The sequence below is a fragment of the Triticum aestivum genome, chromosome 3B (assembly GCF_018294505.1).
Source record: "Triticum aestivum cultivar Chinese Spring chromosome 3B, IWGSC CS RefSeq v2.1, whole genome shotgun sequence".
In the NCBI taxonomy this organism is placed as follows: Eukaryota; Viridiplantae; Streptophyta; class Magnoliopsida; order Poales; family Poaceae; genus Triticum; species Triticum aestivum.
The window spans coordinates 80,893,534-80,911,750 of record NC_057801.1 but is presented as its reverse complement, the minus strand read 5'-3'; the positions used below and the strand labels follow the sequence as shown (position 1 = coordinate 80,911,750).

At 45.9% G+C, this 18,217-nt stretch overlaps 2 long non-coding RNA genes and 1 other non-coding gene across 3 annotated transcripts; 1 reads left to right on the top strand and 2 right to left on the bottom strand.

Moving 5' to 3' along the window:
* Positions 1-634: 634 nt before the first annotated feature.
* On the bottom strand, positions 635-1,335 carry LOC123064871 (uncharacterized). The gene is made up of 2 exons (XR_006430827.1): positions 1,145-1,335; positions 635-1,064 (listed from the first exon to the last, which is right to left on the bottom strand). It is a non-coding gene; the product is annotated as an uncharacterized lncRNA (long non-coding RNA).
* Positions 1,336-11,421: 10,086 nt separating this feature from the next.
* Positions 11,422-11,494, top strand: TRNAA-AGC (transfer RNA alanine (anticodon AGC)). Its single transcript has one exon. It is a non-coding gene; the product is annotated as a tRNA-Ala (tRNA).
* Positions 11,495-14,095: 2,601 nt separating this feature from the next.
* LOC123064870 (uncharacterized) lies at positions 14,096-14,743 on the bottom strand. Its single transcript, XR_006430826.1, has 2 exons — positions 14,553-14,743; positions 14,096-14,472 (listed from the first exon to the last, which is right to left on the bottom strand). It is a non-coding gene; the product is annotated as an uncharacterized lncRNA (long non-coding RNA).
* Between the last annotated feature and the right edge of the window lie 3,474 nt (positions 14,744-18,217).

Here is an 18,217-nt window from a genome sequence, read left to right as displayed (position 1 = left end):
GTACATAATATTCTAGTTTGTATGGAAGTATAGATACTGCTCTTAGCTGTAGTATGGAGTATATCAAAATGATAGTATGGAGTATATGTGTATTTTCTTTTGAAACTGGGCTATATAATTTTTTAATTCTGAAAATACCATATAACTTTTTTGAATTAAATATTGAGTAGTATATTCATCCAAAAAAGAGTATATCAAGAAAGTGGCACAGAATATATGTAAAAAGAGCGTATAATGGGTTTAAAAAGAATGTGGTGCCATTTTTTAGAGAGTATAGAGTATATAGTATGCGCTCAAAGGAGTATATAGAGTGGAGTAATATTTTTAGAACGTAGGGAGTATATAGTATGTAAAACAAAGTACGGAGTATTTTCCTTTCAAGGAAGTATGGAGTATATTGTACTACAAACAAATGTATAATACAAATTATGGAATATATCTTAAATGGCGTATGTACGCTGCTGGCCGATCTCCATCAAGTAAATTCAAGGTAGGCTTTACGTACCAACTCTTAAGTAGTATATATGTGTATCTCTATATAAAATGTATGGGGTATATATATAGTATGTAGTATACAGTATTTTGTACACAGAAGTAGTAGTATGTAGTATGAAAAAAATGAGCATGGATCGTGTGTATCAAAAAATAAACTTCTTCGTTGATAAATTCATGAACTCCAGTCTGTGATTGATCCTCAAATATTGCCTAGGTGGATGTGGATGAGAGACCCAAAAACTACATCGTTCTTTTGGTAGGAATGTAACCGTAGATTTCTCTCAAGTCCAAAAGAATATCATGCATCATACAACCGCCATTATTGGATCTAGCAGTTCGTGAGCATGGGTCGTGCACGCGGGCGCCGCTACCGTCGACGGCGATCGACAACGTTGCAAGGTTTGGCTCGTCATCATCGTTGATGGCAGTGAGTAATGTCGCATGTTCAGGAACAACACTGGTTGCCGTCTCCGTCGCTGTACAGTCACTCGCAAGTCGCCGGCGAACATCGATCAACTTTGTGCATGTCGTGTCGCTTCAACGCACTACTCCCTGCCGTTGCTCGTAACCTGTTGATCCACATGAAGCAATAGAGATGAGAGTTGAAAGAGAAAGCGACGGAGCATGGAAGCATGCAGATTATGATCACCTTGACTTGCGTGGTACTCAGGACGACATCGGCCAGCCGTGGTTTCACTGCCTCAGATGTGGCAGAAGAATAATCATGACGACGCTTCGCCGTCCAGCCGGTGAGAGTCACGACGACGACGCCGATCCGTCGTCTCCAGTTGTTGAGGGAAGTGTGGCCGGGCAGAACGGTAGGTCGAGAAAATAGAACCGTTTTGGTTAGTATCCGGATAAGAACGACGAATAGATAGATGCATTCAAATTCTTGGATAAGCCATGGCCACTAGTACGCCGTAGATAACCACCAATTAAACTAATAGTATAATTAGTAATAACACCAAATGGGTCGCGTGGAACCTAGACCCGTTAAAATTCTGTAGCATTCTAAGAAAGAAAAACTCAGATCTAAGCACGGAAGATCGACGGTGGATTCTTAGGTGGTAGTTACCACTAGGTGGTAGTATCCATTATATATATAGAAAAATGGGTCCATACTCCTAGGAGTACATACTCCTCCCTCGTTTCAGTCCCGCAAAAAAAAAAGACGCACCGCCTAACGGGCTGGACACAAGAGTTGGTGTTCCGTTGAAAAAATTCCTGGTTTATAGGATCCCAGTCGATGCATGTGCGCATGTGTAGTGCGCAAAAAAGAAAATACTCTATCGTCATCCTATTCCATATGAATTAACCCTCGTCTATCTTCGCCGCCATCGGCGACACCGGCAACTCTTCCTAGCCTGCGAGCCTTCCTTGACCGTCGTCGTTGTATTCTTGGCCAACGGTGACGACGACCATGCGCACGCTACATCCATCCGCATGGGCGACGACATCGGCGAGACGCAGATGAGCAGGCGCTCTGGTGATCAAGTCGCGTAAATCGGCGGTCACGAAGACAGCTCACTGTATTAGCAACATATATATATGCCCAGGTATACTGGCCTTTGGATGTGCTTATACTGAAAATCACATCTTTATTTCTTTATACTTGTCCGTTGTTTCCTCGATTGATAGATCAGTTTGCAATGCGTGATTATGCAAGTCCTTCTTGCCTCATGCAGTATCCATCCTCTCTTGGCTTGGCGATTATGTATTCGTGTTCCACGGCAGCCACGGGAAATGAGCCGGGTTTCCGAAAGTGTCGTGTGCAGATGACGGATGGTTGATCAACGGCGAGGCGGGCCATTGGTCTTGGATGTTGTATCCATACGCTTTGCTGCTGACCAGGTCGAAGAACAAGATGCTCTCACGACAAAAAACACATGCATAAAGACCAAGCTAGCTAGCTACCCAGGAATGGCATTTTGCAGCTTGATCTGCATGCGTGTAATCGAAGAATACAGCATGCGCACGCACATGATTACGTATTGGTCTTGTGCATGTATGTAAACAACCCGTGTTACCCAGATTAAAGGTCATATGCACTCCGTGCGTTCTTTTAATCTTAGATGGCCAGTGATCCAACTGGGCACATAATTCTTTACATAGAGCATATACCTTTTTTTCATTTTTGACTATCATGCACTTCTTTCGATTTCAGATGCATGAAGTATATACTCCATTAAAAAAAATCAGTACATATCATCCTTTAGTTTTCTTTGATCTAAGATGGGTGTACTCCATTTATCGCTCGCAATAATTGAATGTCTCTAAATTTGGTTGGAAAAGAGTATATGTACATGTTTCGTTCTCGGTCGCATATACTCACATTTGGTGAATAATACACCGATGTATTTTGCAAGTCTAAACTCCTTTTGAATTTACAAGTATGACAAACTTCTTTTGGTTATTACCGGAAGTTTATACTTCCTCATGAAGGATTAATATATATGACTTCTTTGCATGATGATCATAATACTTGAAAAGGTAGTATATTTATCCGCACCTGTAGTTTATGTTTAGATAATGTAGTATATACTTCGTGTAAAAGATGCAGTATAAACTTCCTCGTGAAATATGTCATGTCTACTCTCCAATAGAAGTATATACTTCCTAAAAATGTTGTTGGAGATACTCTCTTGCAAAATGAAGTATATACTTCCAAGAAAACAAGTCGTATATACACTCTCATAAAGGATGAAGTATATACTTCCTCAAAAAATCATTGTATATATTCTCTCTCAAAAATGAAGTATATACTTCAAAAAAAAGTTGTACATACACTCTCATAAAAGATGAAGTATATACTTCCTAAAAAATGTTGTGTATGTACTCACACAAAATATAAAGTATATACTTCCTCACAAAATATGTAGTAGACACACCCAAAAGATAAAAATAAAAAGGTATCATACACCATACCTGCTCATAAGGAGAGAATATAATCCAACCGGAAGCTAACAAACTTATCCGCCTAAAGCAATCTATCAGCACCCACACGCTCCTTTATTTTAGGGAGTAGCTACGCATGCAACAAACTAGCTATTTTGTTTTGCTAATTAGCACGGTTGTTACTCGCTACTATGGGGTATATACCCATTTTACTCATTAAACTGCATGAACTAGAAGTGGGAGTATGTACTCTTGGGAGTACAAAAGAGGAGTCCTATATATATATATATATATAGACACACACACACACACACTACAATGAGGCTGAAAGGCAATGGAGGATGGTGGGAATGAGAAAACTTTGTGACGACAGATTTTACAATTCATTGCCGCATTCCCTCCCCTTGTAGAAACTAATGAAGGAAAGAGGCAGATGAAAACATGGATCATATCCATAGATGGGCCGACCATATCAGGGCACTGCACTACGTGCATGATCCTTTTTCTAGTATCACGTATGCCAAAAAATCAGCGACAGTAATCATTGGCGCCATGCTTTCTAAGTACATGGAAACTACAAGCAGCAAGTATAGTGAACATATATGAGCGTTCGAGATACAATTTTACTCACTGATGATGAGGACGTTAAGGACGTGGTTGACATCAAAATCTGATGGCGCTGCCAGGCCGTCCCATTTCATCCAACGAGAAGGACGATGGTCACACCAAGGGCGCCGCGCGGCCACATCTTTTGTGGATGCTAGCTCCAGCTACGGCGACTCTCACAACGACACTACACCAACTCGATGGTGTCGGCCGGCCAAATACAGCTAATGGCATAGCGACAACAATCTTCGGCTTGTGGAAACCGATGGGAGGCTCTGCAAGGATTACGATGACGCACGTGTACCTTTAACGACGCTCCTGGAGGAGTTTCTGAATTGTGGGTCATTGTTCTGCCGTGGCAACATGAACTCATGCATCATCACACAGAAGATGAGATATTTGCCGAACAAGTTATCGGATATGTGCAAGAATAAGTGCAAGCGCAATTATCACAAATCGCGTGCACGGCAGAAAAAATAACTCTTCAAACACTGCAAAAAGGCATTACAACACATTGTGGAACAAGGCATATTAGCTTGTTCCACGATGTGTTTCCATGCCTTTATGTAGTATTTGAAGAGTTCTTTTTTCCCGCCGTGCGCGCGGTTTGCGATAGTCGCGTTTGCACCTGTTCTTGCACATATCCAAGAACTTATTCTACAAATGTCTTCTCTTCTAAGTGATGATCCGTGAGTTCAGGTTGCCACGACGGGTCGACGACCCACCATTCAGAAACTCTTCTAGGAGTGTCGATGAAGGTACATGTGCGCCATGGTAATCCTTGCGGGGCATCTCATATGTTTTCAGAAGGACTGTCGTCGCTATGCCCTTAGTTGTATTTGGTCGGTCGACCCCGCCAACTTGGTGTGGTGTCATTGGAGTCATCGTCGCTGTCTTAGTTGTAGCTAGCAGCCACAAAAGACTTGGCCACGGGGTGGCCTTGGTGCTGAAATCGTTGTTCACGTAGTAGACACCGATATCACCATCATCGGATGAAATGAGGATGACCATGTCATAGCCATATGAGTCCATGATATCAGAGAGGAAAACTGTATCGCGAGAGTAGAGGAAGAAAGGAAGAGTGAGCGCCATGAATCGTTAGGACCGCTGAGGCTGAAAGGGAATGAAGGATTCGCTTGGATTTTTTTACAATTTTGTTGTCGCCCCTTGTAGAAACTAAAGAAATGAAGGAGGCAAATGAAATAGAAAAATACAATCAATCACCCCGCAAAGAAATAATACAATCAATCAATGTATGCAAGAGGATCATATTCATGCATGGACCGGCCATATCAAGTCATCGCACTACGTGCATAATCTCTTTCCATGTATCACATACACCAACAATCAGTGTCAGTAATCATCAGTGAATGCTTTTCAAATACAGGGAAACTACAAGCAATAAGAAGCAAGTAAGGGGAAACACTGGCTTGTTCCACTACTGTTGCTCGGACAATATTGCAAACCTCATTAAATAGGATGTCATGGCCACCATCAGTGTTAAACAAATATTCTGGTGGACTGCTCGACACCTCAAGGGGGTGCGGCTATCTCATTATATATAAGTACCAAAGGGTACAATATACAAGGTGTATATACAAGTCTACGTACATATACAGTCTAACACCCTCCCTCAATCTTAACTGTGACCCGAAGTACAAACTAAGTTAAGATTGCGCCTACAACCTACAAACTGTGGTTGAGGAAGAGGCTTCGTGAAGATGTCAGCAAGTTGATCCTTTGATGAGATGAACTTGATGCTAAGTAGCTTCTGTGCAACTCGTTCTCGAACAAAGTGATAGTCAACCTCAATATGTTTCGTCCGAGCATGAAACACAGGATTAGATGACAAGTATGTAGCACCAATGTTGTCACACCAAAGTACTGGAGGATGAGCTGAAGAGACTCTCAACTCACGCAACAAGGACTGAATCCAAATGATCTCAGCTGTCGCATCAGCCACTGCTTTGTACTCAGCTTCCGTGCTGCTGCGAGACACCGTAGCCTGCTTGCGAGCATTCCAAGCAACCAAGTTAGAACCAAGAAACACTGCATACCCCCCCCGTGGATCGCCGGTCATCAGGACTACCAGCCCAGTCTGCATCGGAGAAGGCTGAGATCTCAGAAGATGGCGCAGGTTGGAGGAGCAAACCATGAGAAGCAGTGAGACAGACATAACGCAGGATACGCTTCACAGCTGACCAATGAGAAGTCCTGGGTGCATGGAGAAACTGACAGACACGGTTGACTGCATAAGAGACATCTGGTCTGGTGATAGTAAGATACTGCAGACCTCCAACAAGACTGCGGTACTCAGTGGCATCATCAGGTGAAAGAGGATCTCCATCAAGAGCAGACAACCGATCAGTGGCAGACATCGGAGTACTGGAAGGTTTACACTTCAACATACCAGCACGACGTAACAGGTCAAGAGCGTACTTCTTCTGAGAAAGAGTTAACCCAGCAGAAGAACGTGAAACCTCCAAGCCAAGGAAGAAGTGTAGAGCACCAAGGTCCTTGACAGCAAAATCACCACTCAAAGCAGCAACAAGACGATCGGCAGTAGCATCTGAGGAACTGATGAGGATGATATCATCAACATAGACCAGCAAGTACATCGTAACCTCAGGTCGCTGAAGCAGAAACAGTGATGTGTCAGCAGTGGAGGGGATGAAACCAAGCGCCCGCAGAACAGATCCAAGACGTGCGTGCCATGCATGGGGAGCCTGTTTGAGTCCATATAGCGCCTTGACAAGACGACAGAGATGGTGAGGACGATCAGGATCCACAAACCCTGGGGGCTGCCGCATATAAACCTCCTCCTCCAAAACTCCATGCAAGAAAGCATTCTGCACATCAAGTTGACGAAGGAACCATCCTCGAGTAACAGCAAGGGACAACAGCAAACGAATAGTAGTGGGCTTGATAACTGGACTGAATGTGTCTGCATAATCAAGACCATACCTCTGTTTGAAACCCTTAGCAACGAGCCTTGCTTTGTAGCGTTCAATGGAGCCATCAGCATGCCTCTTGACTTTAAACACCCATTTGGAATCAATAATGTTGATCCCAGATACTGGAGGAACAAGCTGCCATGTGTCATTCTGCAATAACGCCTGAAACTCCTGTTCCATCGCAGCACGCCAGTGAGGAATGCTCAGGGCAGCCTGAAAATGACGAGGCTCAGCAGTAGGATCCTCCACAGCATGAGCCATACAAGCAGCGAGCCACGCGACAGTCCCATCGGTACGGATCTTTGGCTGGAACACTCCTGTCTGGCTGCGTGTGCGGGCTCGAGGAGCAGCAGCAGGTGGCGGCAACACCGGACTAGACTCGGGTGACGACAGAGGAGAGGCCGAGCCACCCGAGCCTGGTGATGTAGGAGAGCCGGGCAGCGTGGAGCCCGCGCCTGAGCTCACGCTGGAGCCAGGCGACGTTGGGGCCGGCGAGACCGGCCCATATGGAGCCAGACCCAGCCCCCGTGTAGAAGCGCCTGATCCAGGCGAGTAGGCGGCCGGCTCGGGGGAGGCCCGCCCCGAGGCAGCGGCCGGCTCGGGAGATGCCCGCGCCGAGACAGCGGCCGGCTCGGGGGAAGCCCGCGAGGGGGGCAGGGAGCGACGCCCGGGTGGTGGCCGCGGGTGCAGCCCCGGCGGGTAGGCGGGCGCCACCCGGTATGCATGCCCCATGCAGAGGACCGACGTCCAGGTCCAGGGCTGCCGGCGGCGGCTGTTCCTCAAGGAGCTCAAGACGAGCACCACGTCCAACACCTGCAGCATGATTAGGAAGCAACGCAGGAGCATATGCAACATCTACAAATTGACCAGGCGAAGGTGTGGTAGAAGAAACGTCCGGTAGAGGAGTGATAGAGTTGTTCGGAAGTGCACGAAAAGGGAACACATTCTCATCAAACACGACGTCACGAGAGATGTAAACGTGATTGGTGGGAATATGTAGGCATTTGTACCCTTTGTGAAGGGAACTATAGCCAAGAAAAATACACTTTTTCGATCGAAACTCTAGCTTATGTTTGTTATACGGACGCAAATGAGGCCAACAAGCACACCCAAAAACTTTGAGAAAGGTGTAGTCTGGAAGTTCATTGAGCAAGAGTTCAAGTGGAGTTTTCATATTCAGTAGTCGTGAGGGCAGCCTATTGATCAAAAAACAGGCAGTGGAAAAGGCATCACTCCAGAACCTAAAAGGAACGGAGGCATGAGCTAATAAAGTAATGCCAGTTTCTACAAGATGACGATGCTTACGTTCAGCAGTCCCATTCTGCTGATGTGTATGAGGACAAGACACACGATGTGTGATCCCAAGTTTGTTAAAGAACAAGTTGAGATGATGATATTCACCCCCCCCCCCAGTCGGTTTGAACATGAATAATTTTCTGACTAAGGAGACGCTCAACGTGTGCTTGAAACTGTAGAAAGACATCAAACACATCAGACTTTTTCTTAATAAGATAAAGCCAAGTAAACCGACTGTAAGCATCAATGAAACTGACATAATAATTGTGCCCACTAACAGACGTTTGGGCATGACCCCAGACATCGGAAAAAACAAGCTCAAGAGGATGTTTCACAACACGACTAGACTCTGAAAACGGAAGTTGGTGACTCTTGCCCTGCTGACAGGCATCACAAATAGTTTCAGCAGTTTTATTTGACACAACTGGTAGCTCATGGCGATGTAACACATGACGAGCTATAGGAGCAGCAGGATGACCAAGGCGCGCATGCCAATGTGTAGGAGACACACGAACACCACTGAGGCCCTTGGGGAGAAAACTGCATAGGAGGTGCGGTGGGCGCGTCAAGTGCGTACAGGCCACCGCGAAGACGACCGCTAAGCAGAACGGCCCTCGTGTCCCGATCCTTGATAAAGAAACGAAAAGGATGAAACTCAGCAAGGACATTATTATCACGAGTAAGTTGTGGAACAGATAACAAACTACGTGAAGCAGTGGGAATACGAAGAACATTAGAAAGATGCAGTTTTCGTGAATTGTGTGCAAGAAGTGATGCCTGACCAACATGAGAGATGCGCATACCTGCTCCATTAGCGGTGTGCACCTGATCATGGCCACGATATGGCTCCTGAGTGGAGAGCTTGCCCATGTCGTTGGTGAGGTGGTTCGTAGCGCCCGTGTCCATGTACCATGTAGGATCAATGGAGTAAGACGGAGTGCGGCCATGGTCAGGACCCGTCACTGCGGCCGCGGCTTGCTTTTCATTCCCTTTGCCATTGTTGCCGAGGCCCAGGAAGTCTTGCTTGTAACGACGATGACAGCGAGACGCAACGTGGCGCTCAATGCCACAGAGCTGACAGGCCTGCGGAGCTCCGCAGGAAGAGCAACATGCCACCGGCCGGTTACCACCCGTGATGTTCGGAGCATTGCCCCGCGAGGCCGGCTGTGAAGATGGCGCCGGTCTACCCCCTGAAGATGGCGCCCGGGGGTTTTTGCCACGAGTGGCCGCATTGGCGGAGGCGAAACCAGGGGTGGCGCGGCGCGCCTTGATGCGCTGTTCACGACCGAGTAGGCGTGCATAGAGCTCCCGAGGTGGGAGCGGATCATCACGGCCATGGACGTTCTCAACGAGGTTGTCATAGTCATCATCAAGCCCGTTAAGCACGAAGGTGGTGAACTCCTCATCCTGCAGTGGCTGGCCAACGGAGGCCAACGTGTCGGCGAGACCCCGCATCTTGTTGAAGTAGTCCGTGATGCTGCGGTCACCAAGCTTAGTCTCGCCCAGCTCAGTGCGTATAGAGTGAGCACGCGCCTGAGACTGAGAGGCGAAGCTGGTGTGAAGGGCCGCCCACGCCTCTCGGGACGTAGCGGCGAAGATGACCAGCGACGAGACACTCGGGGTGAGCGAGGACTGGATGGCGGAGAGGATGGCCTGATCCTGGGCCACCCAGGTGTGATAGGTCGGGTGATGAGGAGGCGGACACGGGATAGATCCGTCAACATAGCCTTCCAGGTAGCGGCTCCGCAGAAGAGGCATCACCTGAGCACGCCAGGACAAGTAGTTGTCCGGCGTGAGTTTCACCGGCAATAGATGCGAGAAGTAGAACGGCGCCGGCATCGCAGTCAGATCGGTAGGAGCGTGCGGCGGTGCGGTGGCCCAGCGAGGGCGCCGCCCCGAAAGGCGCCGAGTAGGGCGGGTAGTGCCCTGGGGATGCACCCGGAGCCCCGTACAGCGAGGCAGCCGCAACCCCATGCGACGCCGCACCGGGTTGAGGCAGCGCCGAGTAGGGCAGGGGCGACGCCGGGTAGTGATGCGCCGGGCAGCCGCAATCCCACATTTCCTATAAACACACCATCAATGTCACAATGCAACAGACGATGATGCTTCTCAATTAACAGCTCATGATCGTTGATCACAGCCAGTCTAGGGTAAAACCCCACCCCCAAATTGATTGGTGGTGATGCCTCCGTCTCTAACAAGGTAATCTTGTATTGAAAGCCTCGGGTCTCAACATCATATTGATCAGTGGTTTTCCTTTGCAGTTTGGTCCCTCCACCTCATCTACGTCACTGCACAAAGGCCTTCGGGGTTGCCGTGAGATCTTGAGAAATAGTGGAGTTTAGGCTCTTGGATCTGCAGCTCTTCAGACAGTGATATCTTCTTCTCTGGGGCACTGGCTGGCATTACCTTGGTCCTCATGACTTCCTGTCCGCGGTCAACATCGATAAGCTGGCTAGCTGTAGCATTGGAGCGGCATGCCGCTGCGTGTTGTCTTGTTCAAGAGGATTAAGATGGTTTCCCATGGGGACTTCGACGTGGTTTCTTTATTTCTCAAGTGTGTTTGTACTCTGGTTTGCTTAACAGAATTTTACTATGATCAAAGTGAACACTTTGTATTTTTGGTTTTTAAGTATATTTGAACTAAATACAAAGGTCGGTACGGTTTTATAATGTTTACATGTTGTTAGGAGAGTGGATTAGCCCATTTTAGTTATGATTAATCCATATTTCCATGGAACCTTCAAGAGTAGGTAGAACCTGGCAAAGGAAGCAACTATTCACTTGTGGCTCCCCCTTACGGACCGTGTTGGCCCTGTATAGATAGCAGTCTGCATCATCGATGAAGAACACATTTGATGTTACTTGTCGTCGGTGGCTCTTATATTCCTCACAACATATATATACTACTATTGAAGGCTTTAAAATCAGGTAATTATCACCGTAGGTTTTGAAAGCGGCCCAAACTGCCCTCTAGCGTTTGGGAGGGTGGTTTCGCAGCAATGATGGTTTGGTTTGGTTTGGTTCTCGGATAGGACCAACAATCCAAACTGACCAGCCTTGAGCGAAAAATGGGTTTCCATTTGCAGTTTTGCACCTGCTTTGGTTAACATGGTTCTTGCATAGACCTTACGTTACGAACATCAGCTCCTGAATTAGCAACAGTAGCATAGAAGGGGATGTAGCTCAGATGGTAGAGCGCTCGCTTAGCATGCGAGAGGTATGGGGATCGATACCCCACTTCTCCATTCTTTTTTCTTTTTTTTTTCTTTGCAGGTCTTGAGTACTCTAGAGTAGAAATTCATCCATACCAAAAAAGTAACAGCATGAAAGCGCATATGGTGTAGTGGTATCATAGTACCCTCCCACGGTACTGACCAGGGTTCGATTCCCTTGATGCACATTTTCTCAATTTTTGTCTTTTTTCCTCTAGTAATTTGGTGTCACTGCGGCTTCTAAAAAAACCATTTTTGTAGATATATAATGGTGGAAGCATCTGAATTAGCACATTTACCTCGTCCATGAGGTGTAGGCAGTCAAATTATCGCCAATTTTTTAGATAGAGATGAATTGGGAATTAGCACATTTTGCTGGTCCTTTTGGGGGGGGGGGGGGGGGGGGTAAGGGGTAAAAGAATGTCCCAATATGTCTTTCCTCCTTCCCAAGAAAAGTCTCCTTCCTTCTCCCGCCGGCGCCGGCGCCGATCAGTCCCATCTCCCATGGCCTTTGAGCCATGGAGGTGTGGAGGATCTCAGCCCCCCGCCGGCGGGAGGGACCCTGTTCTCGTTTTTGTTAGCTTAATCGTTTTGGTTGGAGCTGTGTGGCGGTGGCGATGTTCCTCAGTAGGAATAATGTCTCCCACGTCCTATCGTCGCCCCGATGGTGCAGATAGCGTCGGAGGAGGATGTGTGGAGGTGCGTCTCCATCGGATCTCAGGGGATTCGTCCGGTGCTGGTCTTCGATGGATCTATTTGGATCCAGTTCATCTTCGTTCGTGTGGTTACAAGTATGATCTTTCCGATCTACAACTCTCTTCATTGGCGATGGTTGCTGCTCCGGTGTGCTGATCTTTTGGGGCCTTAGCACGACGACTTCCCGACTGTCTACTACAACAAGGTTTACCCGGCTCCGTAGAGGGATGGGCGATGACGGCGACGCGCCTTCGGCTCACAAGGCGCGCTCCAGTGCTTATAGTCATTGCTAGGTGGTCCATGGACCTGGTTGTAATTTTTATTACCTCTTGTGTTCTTTGTACTGCCATAATTAATGAATAAATTAAAAAATTCTCTCGTAAAAAAGGAAGAAAGAAAGAAAGACCAGGTCCCAATATGATGAACAAAAACACAAAGACATGGAAAATAACGCCGACCAACACAAATCCCGGTTAGAGAAGCAATACTTACAACAAGACTATAACTATTGAAAGTCAATCAGGACAGCATAATAAGCACCAAATGCAAATGGTAATAGCAGCAAGGACAAAGTGTCCAGTTCTACCGGTGCTAAAAGTAATAACATAGTGTCAAAAACGTTCTTATATTATAGGACGAAGGGAGTAGAAGAGAAGGCCAGGCTCACACTCGTTGATCAGAGCCATTCCAGGGACATGTTTGATGCCCAGATTAAGCGGCGGCGAAGCCCCAGGTTTCAGCATCACAGTCATGCCACACCGGCTTCAAGAGGACTGGTGCTAATTAAGAGATTGTGATGGTGCTATTAGAGCATCTCCAACAGGCGCGTCAAAAAACGCGCACGCGCGGTAAACCCAACTTTTAGCGCGCGCGGAATGTTTTGCCGCGCTCCAGCGATGGCGGGAAACTCTCGCGCGCGGGAACCGCTTGCGCGCGCGCGCGAAAAGGCGGCAGCTCGCGCGTCATTTTTGGCGCACCGCTTCTGGCGTGCCTATAAAATGCGGCGCTCACCACGCGCCTTCTCCACGACTCCGATTTCACTTCCTCTGCCACGCGCCTCTTCCTCCCCCTCAGCCACGCGCGCCTCCACCGCTCCAGCGCCCCGCCAACGACGCGCCACCATGCCGCCGCGCCGCCGAGGAGCGTCGGGCTTCCGCGGCGTCCGCCTGCGCCGCAACGGTGGGTACTACTCTGAGATATGTTTCGGCGATCTCCGGCTCGGCCTCGGCACCTACGGGACGACGCACGAAGTACATAATATTCTAGTTTGTATGGAAGTATAGATACTGCTCTTAGCTGTAGTATGAAGTATATCAAAATGATAGTATGGAGTATATGTGTATTTTCTTTTGAAACTGGGCTATATAATTTTTTAATTCTGAAAATACCATATAACTTTTTTGAATTAAATATTGAGTAGTATATTCATCCAAAAAAGAGTATATCCAGAAAGTGGCACAGAATATATGTAAAAAGAGCGTATAATGGGTTTAAAAAGAATGTGGTGCCATTTTTTAGAGAGTATAGAGTATATAGTATGCGCTCAAAGGAGTATATAGAGTGGAGTAATATTTTTAGAACGTAGGGAGTATATAGTATGTAAAAGAAAGTACGGAGTATTTTCCTTTCAAGGAAGTATGGAGTATACTGTACGACAAACAAATGTATAATACAAATTATGGAATATATCTTAAATGGCGTATGTACGCTGCAGGCCGATCTCCATCAAGTAAATTCAAGGCAGGCTTTACGTACCAACTCTTAAGTAGTATATATGTGTATATCTATATAAAATGTATGGGGTATACATATAGTATGTAGTATACAGTATTTTGTACACAGAAGTAGTAGTATGTAGTATGAAAAAAATGAGCATGGATCATGTGTATCAAAAAAATAAACTTCTTCGTTGATAAATTCATGAACTCCATTCTGTGATTGATCCTCAAATATTGCCTAGGTGGATGTGGATGAGAGACCCAAAAACTACATCGTTCTTTTGGTAGGAATGTAACCGTAGATTTCTCTCAAGTCCAAAAGAATATCATGCATCATACAACCGCCATTATTGGATCTAGCAGTTCGTGAGCATGGGTCGTGCACGCGGGCGCCGCTACCGTCGACGGCGATCGACAACGTTGCAAGGTTTGGCTCGTCATCATCGTTGATGGCAGTGAGTAATGTCGCATGTTCAGGAACAACACTGGTTGCCGTCTCCGTCGCTGTACAGTCACTCGCAAGTCGCCGGCGAACATCGATCAACTTTGTGCATGTCGTGTCGCTTCAACGCACTACTCCCTGCCGTTGCTCGTAACCTGTTGATCCACATGAAGCAATAGAGATGAGAGTTGAAAGAGAAAGCGACGGAGCATGGAAGCATGCAGATTATGATCACCTTGACTTGCGTGGTACTCAGGACGACATCGGCCAGCCGTGGTTTCACTGCCTCAGATGTGGCAGAAGAATAATCATGACGACGCTTCGCCGTCCAGCCGGTGAGAGTCACGACGACGACGCCGATCCGTCGTCTCCAGTTGTTGAGGGAAGTGTGGCCGGGCAGAACGGTAGGTCGAGAAAATAGAACCGTTTTGGTTAGTATCCGGATAAGAACGACGAATAGATAGATGCATTCAAATTCTTGGATAAGCCATGGCCACTAGTACGCCGTAGATAACCACCAATTAAACTAATAGTATAATTAGTAATAACACCAAATGGGTCGCGTGGAACCTAGACCCGTTAAAATTCTGTAGCATTCTAAGAAAGAAAAACTCAGATCTAAGCACGGAAGATCGACGGTGGATTCTTAGGTGGTAGTTACCACTAGGTGGTAGTATCCATTATATATATAGAAAAATGGGTCCATACTCCTAGGAGTACATACTCCTCCCTCGTTTCAGTCCCGCAAAAAAAAAGACGCACCGCCTAACGGGCTGGACACAAGAGTTGGTGTTCCGTTGAAAAAATTCCTGGTTTATAGGATCCCAGTCGATGCATGTGCGCATGTGTAGTGCGCAAAAAAGAAAATACTCTATCGTCATCCTATTCCATATGAATTAACCCTCGTCTATCTTCGCCGCCATCGGCGACACCGGCAACTCTTCCTAGCCTGCGAGCCTTCCTTGACCGTCGTCGTTGTATTCTTGGCCAACGGTGACGACGACCATGCGCACGCTACATCCATCCGCATGGGCGACGACATCGGCGAGACGCAGATGAGCAGGCGCTCTGGTGATCAAGTCGCGTAAATCGGCGGTCACGAAGACAGCTCACTGTATTAGCAACATATATATATGCCCAGGTATACTGGCCTTTGGATGTGCTTATACTGAAAATCACATCTTTATTTCTTTATACTTGTCCGTTGTTTCCTCGATTGATAGATCAGTTTGCAATGCGTGATTATGCAAGTCCTTCTTGCCTCATGCAGTATCCATCCTCTCTTGGCTTGGCGATTATGTATTCGTGTTCCACGGCAGCCACGGGAAATGAGCCGGGTTTCCGAAAGTGTCGTGTGCAGATGACGGATGGTTGATCAACGGCGAGGCGGGCCATTGGTCTTGGATGTTGTATCCATACGCTTTGCTGCTGACCAGGTCGAAGAACAAGATGCTCTCACGACAAAAAACACATGCATAAAGACCAAGCTAGCTAGCTACCCAGGAATGGCATTTTGCAGCTTGATCTGCATGCGTGTAATCGAAGAATACAGCATGCGCACGCACATGATTACGTATTGGTCTTGTGCATGTATGTAAACAACCCGTGTTACCCAGATTAAAGGTCATATGCACTCCGTGCGTTCTTTTAATCTTAGATGGCCAGTGATCCAACTGGGCACATAATTCTTTACATAGAGCATATACCTTTTTTTCATTTTTGACTATCATGCACTTCTTTCGATTTCAGATGCATGAAGTATATACTCCATTAAAAAAATCAGTACATATCATCCTTTAGTTTTCTTTGATCTAAGATGGGTGTACTCCATTTATCGCTCGCAATAATTGAATGTCTCTAAATTTGGTTGGAAAAGAGTATATGTACATGTTTCGTTCTCGGTCGCATATACTCACATTTGGTGAATAATACACCGATGTATTTTGCAAGTCTAAACTCCTTTTGAATTTACAAGTATGACAAACTTCTTTTGGTTATTACCGGAAGTTTATACTTCCTCATGAAGGATTAATATATATGACTTCTTTGCATGATGATCATAATACTTGAAAAGGTAGTATATTTATCCGCACCTGTAGTTTATGTTTAGATAATGTAGTATATACTTCGTGTAAAAGATGCAGTATAAACTTCCTCGTGAAATATGTCATGTCTACTCTCCAATAGAAGTATATACTTCCTAAAAATGTTGTTGGAGATACTCTCTTGCAAAATGAAGTATATACTTCCAAGAAAACAAGTCGTATATACACTCTCATAAAGGATGAAGTATATACTTCCTCAAAAAATCATTGTATATATTCTCTCTCAAAAATGAAGTATATACTTCAAAAAAAAGTTGTACATACACTCTCATAAAAGATGAAGTATATACTTCCTAAAAAATGTTGTGTATGTACTCACACAAAATATAAAGTATATACTTCCTCACAAAATATGTAGTAGACACACCCAAAAGATAAAAATAAAAAGGTATCATACACCATACCTGCTCATAAGGAGAGAATATAATCCAACCGGAAGCTAACAAACTTATCCGCCTAAAGCAATCTATCAGCACCCACACGCTCCTTTATTTTAGGGAGTAGCTACGCATGCAACAAACTAGCTATTTTGTTTTGCTAATTAGCACGGTTGTTACTCGCTACTATGGGGTATATACCCATTTTACTCATTAAACTGCATGAACTAGAAGTGGGAGTATGTACTCTTGGGAGTACAAAAGAGGAGTCCTATATATATATATATATATATATATATATATATATATATATATATATATATATATATATATATATATATATATATATATATATAGACACACACACACACACACTACAATGAGGCTGAAAGGCAATGGAGGATGGTGGGAATGAGAAAACTTTGTGACGACAGATTTTACAATTCATTGCCGCATTCCCTCCCCTTGTAGAAACTAATGAAGGAAAGAGGCAGATGAAAACATGGATCATATCCATAGATGGGCCGACCATATCAGGGCACTGCACTACGTGCATGATCCTTTTTCTAGTATCACGTATGCCAAAAAATCAGCGACAGTAATCATTGGCGCCATGCTTTCTAAGTACATGGAAACTACAAGCAGCAAGTATAGTGAACATATATGAGCGTTCGAGATACAATTTTACTCACTGATGATGAGGACGTTAAGGACGTGGTTGACATCAAAATCTGATGGCGCTGCCAGGCCGTCCCATTTCATCCAACGAGAAGGACGATGGTCACACCAAGGGCGCCGCGCGGCCACATCTTTTGTGGATGCTAGCTCCAGCTACGGCGACTCTCACAACGACACTACACCAACTCGATGGTGTCGGCCGGCCAAATACAGCTAATGGCATAGCGACAACAATCTTCGGCTTGTGGAAACCGATGGGAGGCTCTGCAAGGATTACGATGACGCACGTGTACCTTTAACGACGCTCCTGGAGGAGTTTCTGAATTGTGGGTCATTGTTCTGCCGTGGCAACATGAACTCATGCATCATCACACAGAAGATGAGATATTTGCCGAACAAGTTATCGGATATGTGCAAGAATAAGTGCAAGCGCAATTATCACAAATCGCGTGCACGGCAGAAAAAATAACTCTTCAAACACTGCAAAAAGGCATTACAACACATTGTGGAACAAGGCATATTAGCTTGTTCCACGATGTGTTTCCATGCCTTTATGTAGTATTTGAAGAGTTCTTTTTTCCCGCCGTGCGCGCGGTTTGCGATAGTCGCGTTTGCACCTGTTCTTGCACATATCCAAGAACTTATTCTACAAATGTCTTCTCTTCTAAGTGATGATCCGTGAGTTCAGGTTGCCACGACGGGTCGACGACCCACCATTCAGAAACTCTTCTAGGAGTGTC